The sequence below is a fragment of the Equus caballus genome, chromosome 4 (genome assembly GCF_041296265.1).
Source record: "Equus caballus isolate H_3958 breed thoroughbred chromosome 4, TB-T2T, whole genome shotgun sequence".
In the NCBI taxonomy this organism is placed as follows: domain Eukaryota; kingdom Metazoa; phylum Chordata; class Mammalia; order Perissodactyla; family Equidae; genus Equus; species Equus caballus.
In genome coordinates, this window is record NC_091687.1 from 66,112,728 (window position 1) to 66,120,652 (window position 7,925).

Genomic DNA, 7,925 nt, shown 5'->3' on the forward strand with positions numbered 1-7,925 from the left:
CACACACACACACAGACACACACGCGCACACGCCAGAGTGCCTTCCTCTGAATGTTCAGGGCAGTTTCAGCTTATTGCTTTCATAACCAAATAAAAGGAATACCGTTTTCCTCAATGTCCTACAAATAAAAGGCCTTTTCTTGGGCTCTAGGTCAGTTTAGAGTTCTTCAAAACCGTCTGGAGCATGATTTCCTTTCCTCTTAACAATTTCTTTGTGCTATTTTTCTTTAAGCTCAACTGTAGTAGGGGGAAAAAAGCCTCTAGAAATCAAGCCAAAAATCGGTGTGAATCCTGACAGCAGGGCTCCAAAATGCCAAGTGGGAGAGAGAGAAATGGAAACACTGACTTTTTCCAAAGCCATATAACAATTCATCCTTCCGCAGATACCCATGTGGTCTTAATGTGTCTAAGCTCTCAGAGGCTGGCCTGGGCCAGCAGGAGCAGTTTGTCTTGGTGGCTGAACGTTGTCGTATGCCCATCTATCCATCTACTTCTACCACTCTGAATCTGGTGACCTTTAGGATTCACTGCAAATTCCAGATGTTCAATCTGGCTTGGAAATCCCCAGAGGACTAACTATTGTTGTATCGCAAAGGTGCATGTAGATATTTTAAACTGCAAATGATAAGTTAATGAGGAAGGTGGCTTGTGGGAGTCTTGGAACGGATGATCTACTGCTGGAAATTGAATTTTTCTTTGACTCCCTCCACTTTCAAAAATAAATTCTACCGTTAGTCCTAGATTCATCCTACATTGCTCCTAAGGGCGGCATTATAAGTACATGGTTCCCCCATAATAAAATTTGATGATTGTCTTGGTCACTTTTGATCTTGGGCGGAGATTTTGCACTTCTGAAGTTTCATGTGACTCTATGACTGAAATCAAGATTCTAGCTGGCAATTAGTTAAGTGTGACAGATTTTGTGAGCTGGTACGGAAGGTGGTAAGCTAGTCCCTGAGAGATGTCCCTGGCTTCTCTTTACCACCTGCCTGCTAGGTGATGGGGTCAGGGGGGCCTGGGCTTGGAACCAGAAACCTATGTTTGAGATCAGGCTCTAGGATTGACCATCCATGTCACTTTGGCAAGTCATTTCTTTATTTCTCAGAGCTTCAGGTTTCTCATTTGTAAAATGAGAATAATACGGCCCAAACTCTCTTTGTTGTCAGGGGACTTAAATGAGATTATACGTGTGAAAATGCTTGGAAACCAGCTGGAAGGGGAGTCAGAGTAGGGAAGAGGGGAGCGTGGAAGGGGCAAGTGGAGAATCATCAGTTCCCCCAGCTAATTCCTTCTCGTTTTTCAGTTCCCATCTCCTCAGAATGCCTTTCCTTACCTCCCAATCTAAAACACCTTTTGCCAGTCTTTGTCAACCCCATTGCCTTGTTGTATTTTCTTCATAACACTTATTAACCACTGGAAATCATTTTTCCATTTATTTGCTTGGTTATTTATTGTTTTTTTCCCCCTGCTAGAAGGTCCATTCCACGAGATGAGCGTCCTTGTTGGTTTCGTTCACTGCTCTAACTCTAGAGCCTGGAACACAATCAATGTTTGTTTAATACTTGCTGAATGAATAAAAATTAGAGAGCAATGGAGGAAGAGGTAGTATGATCAAAGATGCCATCAAATGAATACGTGAGTTGCAACTATCTGGGCAGAAATAATCTTTGCTCCTGACCCCGGGCTGAATCGCCAGTCAAATTTTCCCATCCTAAAGAACTCAGACTGCCTACTCCTGCCAGGGCCTGGGGCATGTTCATTAAAGAATTGCCTCAAAGACTCTTTGTTCCCCCATCGCTCCTTGCACACTGCAGCAGGAATAGCTTTTTCATGATGAAGCCTCAGGAAGAACCAAGGCCACTCACTGTCTATTTGCACCTGGAAGTGGGGACGCTACTATTTCCTCTCCGTATTCCTTATCATTTTGGCAAAAGGGGAGCTTATGTTGTTGTACAGAAGCTCCTGCCTCCAGAGTCCTAAATGTGTCACGGCAATGGCAATAATTTCAGCAATCCCTTATACTTGTAAAAAGTGCTTTAAGGATTAAAAAGTACTCTTATGATCATTGTCTTTTAATCCTGACACTACCGTATGAGAGAGGTGTTATTTTCTTGTTTCTTATATTAGTAAACTGAGATGTTAGGTAAGTTGCCCCGTAGACAAAATGCAGTTTGGTCTCAAACTCAGTCCCCTTGGAGCAGTTTCTTATATCAATTTCACTAAAAAGAATGTAGAACTCTACAGGCAAAACCTGTTACTGACAAGGAAAATCCATCACTGGGAGACCTGGAAGAGTCTTGCCTAGCAACTGACACGGATTCATTCAGCATCTGTTGGTTGATCAGGGAGCTTTGGTTAAATAACAAAGATACGGATTTTGGACTCAGACCTTACCGTGGACTACGTTTGCTTTTGATTTTAGGTCAGTCACTTCTCTCTGAGTCACAGTTTTCTCTTCCAAATGGGTTATTAACACATCTTCCAAAGTCGCTTGAGAATTAACTTGCCCCAAGTCGTACCATAAGCAAAGGACAAAGCCAGAATTTGAGCCCAGTCACTGATGCTAAAGTTTTCCCTGTGAAAGAATAACATTGAAAATAAGACTGGAAATTCCCCAATCCTCCTAAATCTCATTTCCCAATCAGCCAAGCCCAGTGATTTGCCCACATATTGTTAGAAGAAAGGAGGAGGAGTGAGAGGGAAAAGAGACTCGATATAATGACTTGACCTCCATCAGATGTTGAGTCTGAACATAAAGAAAGCAGAAGATAGGAGCTGAGGCAGAGCATCCACCCGCATTCATCGTGATAGAAAATTTATCTTGAATAATCCAGGACTCGAGTCTGTCCCTTTCAAATATAAAAGATAGAATGTTCCAAGATCCTTAGCATGCCTAGCCCATCCCCCTCCCTTCACTTTTTAGTGCTCTCACTAAGGGGAAAATAGAAAGCCTGTGGTTCCTTTGATGCAGGCCGTGGGGACCCAGATAAAGCAAAGGACGGGCAGCTCTCCTTCTGCTGTTCCCGCTCCACAGCAATAAACAGCCACCTGTCCCCAAGGGAAGCGGATCTCACCGCTGATGTGAGCATAAACTGCCCGGGCTGCATCCCGTGATGACAACGGGAAGGGAGTCCTTGCTGCTCAGGAGGGCAAGTGGACTTTGCAGTTAATCAAGCAGCCGAGTAGACGTTGTAGTTAATCATGTCGGATATTGTGGCATCAGCTCTATTCAAAACAAAAGAAGGGCAGAGGTCACCAGTGGTACGAGGCAAAAAGGTACCGTGGTTTAGCTATGAGTTACTACCGTTTAAAAAAGAAAGGGGAAAATATGCTGGCTGTGATTTTAACGTGGGTCAAGGTTATTTGAAATGGCAGTTATTCTCGTGAAGGAAAATCAGCAGTGCTGGAGGCCCCGATTCACTGCAAGAGAAGGGGCTCCACTGCCAGAGCCTCTGAAATTGGAATCGGGGATTGCCAGGAAAATGGGGAGATCCTCATTTCCATTCACGTGTCCAGCAGAGCCTGAGTGTCCATTAGGGGACTATGTGGAGTGGATTCAATCACTGATGGTAGGGAGTAGATTGGAGTGACCTTCAGGGCTTGGGTGATCTAACATTATTTAAACTCTGCATGGGCTTCTCAGTGAACGCATCCATATAATGAGAGCAAGAATTGTATCCCCAGTGACTGGCACAGAATAATTGCTTAATTAATGAGTGTACAATAATAATAATAATATGTGCATACGTACTTGGCCAGCCCTGGTGATCTAGTGGTTAAGATTTGGCACTCCCACTGCCACAGCCAAGGTTCATTTCTGGTCAGGGAATCACACCACCCATCTGTCAGCTGTCATACTGTGGCAGCTGTGTGTTGCTGAGATTCTGAAAGCTATGCCACTGGTTATTTCAAATACTAAGCAGGGTTCCGCTCTGCTGTACCCAGGGTCGCTAGGAGTCAGAATTGACTCCACGGCACTAACAATAACATACATACTTTTTAAATCAAGTACCTGCGATGTACTAGATAATGTGCTGAAGATTCACACATCATTCAGTCTTATCCCCAACCGGTGAGTTATAGAGCAGAGATTCAGAATCTGTCCCCCTAATGTTGGCCCTTGTGCACAATGTCTCCCAACCACTGCTCTCTTTAGGAGCCTTATTGGTCGGTAGATGTTAATCTGAGAAGCCAACTCACACGGTCCTAAGTGCTCTTACTGGCTTCACAAGGGCCTCTACATTTTAACAGCGTCTTCAGTACTTTAACACAAATGTTCGGTATATGAAGTGCTTGGGCCCCTCGGCAACCTCACGGAGGTTGAGGGAGCACGAGAGATTTTCTCCAGCCACTAGTAACTTGTTGGAGATCTGTGCCTTTGAGGTAGTGTCAACCAAGTTCCTTACCATATTTGAAAATGTTTTACCAGAAGTGAGTCTTCAGGGGAAAGGAGACACGCATCCTGCTAGGCACTCGAGTGGAATTATCATTTAGTCCTCACATTGATGCAGGGAAACATGTATTATTATTTAAATTCTTGTAGAAAAGGAAACTCCAGCTCAGAATGGTTTACCAGCTTAACAGAGGCAAGTAGAGGAATCTGGTTTTAAATATAGGCCTTTATCCTTCCAAAGTGCCTAAATCTGGAAAGCTTGAGAAAAATTGGGGAAGACGTTTAGTCTACTGCTTCTAAAACTTGCTCTGGATGAAAGCTCCAATCGCTGTGAGATATTCATGGTTCAGTAAGGCGGGAAACACTGCTCACTCCATTCTGGTTTGGGAGGTTCTCATTGCACGTTTGCTCAGTAAAGATCCTGAGAATTCCCGCTACAGGACTGTTCGTGCTTAATCAGCATTTCCCAAATGTGTTTGACCACCCAGCCTCTCCCCGCCTGTTTGTTGCTGTTGCTGCTGTTTGGGAGATTGTTCTTTGTTTCCGTGTAATATGTATTAACATTCCATGGACCTTCGATTATACTTTGTGAAACCCTGGTTTATTTTGCTCTTATGAGAGAGTCAAGGTCATGGCAGGAACAGGCAATCATTAATACTCTCTTTGTGTCTATGTATGTATGCGTGTGTTGTGTACTTGTGTGTGTGTGCGAGTGTCATAAGAGAAGCAGAGAGAGAGAGAGAGAGAGCGAGAGAACCCAAGTGCGCACGTGCAAGAGAGCCTGAGCACTGTCACCATGTCTAATAGGGAAGAGGGAACAGGTAAATACAGACAAATTCTGCCACATCACTTGCTTTCCCTACAAGTGGGCTCAATGATTGCCCCAACTTTTCTTCTTACCCTTTATCACGTGAATATTGCAAATAAGAATTTAATGGGAAATAATTTTGTCAGAGATTAGCATGTTTTGCTGAGAGTGGTGGAAATCAAGGGGTTTGGGAGGGAAGGAAAGGAAAGTAGAGACATGAGTCCACTTCCTGGTAGGGACAGATGATGCTAAAGTCTGGGATGTGACAGAACATACCAGCTTCTCTTAGGAAATCTGGCAAGACGATTAGGACCCAGCTTCTCTGAGCCATTGTATATATGCCCCTGACCTATTATCAGGGGTAGAGAGAGAGACTATCAGGAAAATTTTAGGATCTTCTCTGATGGAATTGCAGATTTTGGAGAGTCTGCGTAAGCATAAATTCTACCACAGTTCCATATCTCACATAGATGAGACTGGACTGGATAATAATTAAGGCTTCTAATGGATTAATGTCCGATGATGATGATTTTAACCACCTTTACAAAAGAGTTACTAAAAATTGACCATTACAAAATTCTTGGTCAGAATGCTGCTTGGTAAGTAGCCCCAGCGCAGGGTCTCCCAGGTTCTTACTAAAATACTCACCACGCAGCAGAACAAGAGAAAAGCCAAAGATTAGAAATTGAGATGTATAGACACCTCATTATCAGGATTTGGAACACCTTGTCACTAAGTAAAATACAAATGGAATCATTTTAGGAAAAAAAATAAAGAACCAGCAGTTTGTGTCATGACCTGGGTTAATGTCACGAAACAGAATCATTAAAGAAATAATAGATGTTTTCTTCCTTCCACATCATCTCCTGCAGACTCGAGAACTAGGACCTGTACCCACAAGATTAGCAGTATGTTTATCCCCTAATACTTCACTTCCCACTTTTTTAACCCTAAGATAGAGACTATAAATCTTAGAACTCAACTAGGAGATGCAGAGGGCAGGACTTGGGCAGAATGTATTCTGGAAAGTTCCATCCTATAAAGAAAACAGGAAAACCTGAGGCTGAGGAAGGAAAAGCTACAAAGCACAGCAAGCTTGGCATGATTAATATTCATATATTGTTTGGGTCATAACACGAGAGAACTAAGGCAGGAAGGAGCAGGAAGAGTATACACTAGTTGAAATCTTGCTAGAGACTGGTCATGGATCCGGGAGATGTGCTCATTAATCTGCTCTCACACTTTAGATTTGAGAAGGGAAATCAACAGTGGAAACAGAGCAGAAAAAGGGCTATCCTTTCACCTTCCTGAAAATAAATAGGGAGAATAACTATATCTCACCTTTCTTTAAGGATGGACAGGAACAGTAAGCAAACAGCATCGTGACCACGAGAGAAAATAACCTCCAAATAGGACACTTGGCATATCATTGGAGAAAATTTAAAAAGAAAGATATTTCTACAAATTATCGTTCATGATCCCAAAGAAAATTTGGGGAAGTGATTTGGGATATTCAGCACAGAACAAACATGAGCAGACAGCCATCGAGAGAGAACAGATTGAGATTAAAAGGTTGGAGTGTGGGATTAAAATAGACTTAAATGAGATAATATGGAATTTCAAGGAATCTTAAAAGACAATAGCAGCATTAAAGTTTATATTGGGGGAGAGTAGAATAGAATAACTCCGAGAAAAAAAGATGATAAACACTAAAGATAAATATGGATAGCCAACTTGCAAATAATTATTATTTCTGAATGAAACCCAGGAAAAAGTAGAAAAGACATAAAGTTATGATAAAAGAACATTTTCTACAAATTTCATGTGAAGTCAAAGAAATAGCACATACATCTAGACATTTGGATAAAGACAAACAACTAAGATAAAGATAAAAATCAATTATGATCCAAATAAGAAAAACAGATTTTCTGCAAAGAAACAAACATTAATTTAGCTCAGTTTCTCATTTATAACCTTAAATGCCAGAAAACAATAAAGCAATGTTTTTTTCTTTCTTGAGGAGGAGTTTTCAGACCCAAGAATTTTATACTCCATCAATTGTGAGAAGGCAATAGAAATATATTTCCTGATAAACAGAAGCTCATAAAATACGCCAGTGACAAACCTGACAAAATTATTTGCAGATCCGTGCCAATTAACCAGAGGAGAAGCCAAATTAGGGGCTCCAGAGCTCAAGAATGAAGAAGTCAAAATATAAAAGGACTGAGTTTGAGTGTAGGCTGGCCTATTTAACAAGTTTTTGTAAGAACAAATGCACGGTACACATATACATACATACATATATAATGGTAAGCAAGATTATAGGTGATGTGGATAAGACAATTAATACATATGATTTAAAAATATATATATATATATCACATCTACATCCTTACAAACTGAGAATCTAAATTTCTTGTCCCCATAAAACATGTCCACAAATCAGCTATATGTTAACTCATATAGGCAGTATCAATAATTCCAAAGAAGCAACAGTACAAGCCTCAGTGTCTTGATCTTTGCCTAATGCAGTAATACTAGAAATTAATAGTAAAAAGCTGATCTATGAAAGCATCAGTACATGAAAAGCAAAATTTCTAAATTAACTAGGTTGAGTTTTTGTATTTTTGTTTTTCGGCTTAAACCCTAAGTTTTGGAAGTCTTTGGAAGATGACCTTTGTTTGTTTGTTTTTGGTGAGGAAGATGGGCCCTGAGCTAACATCT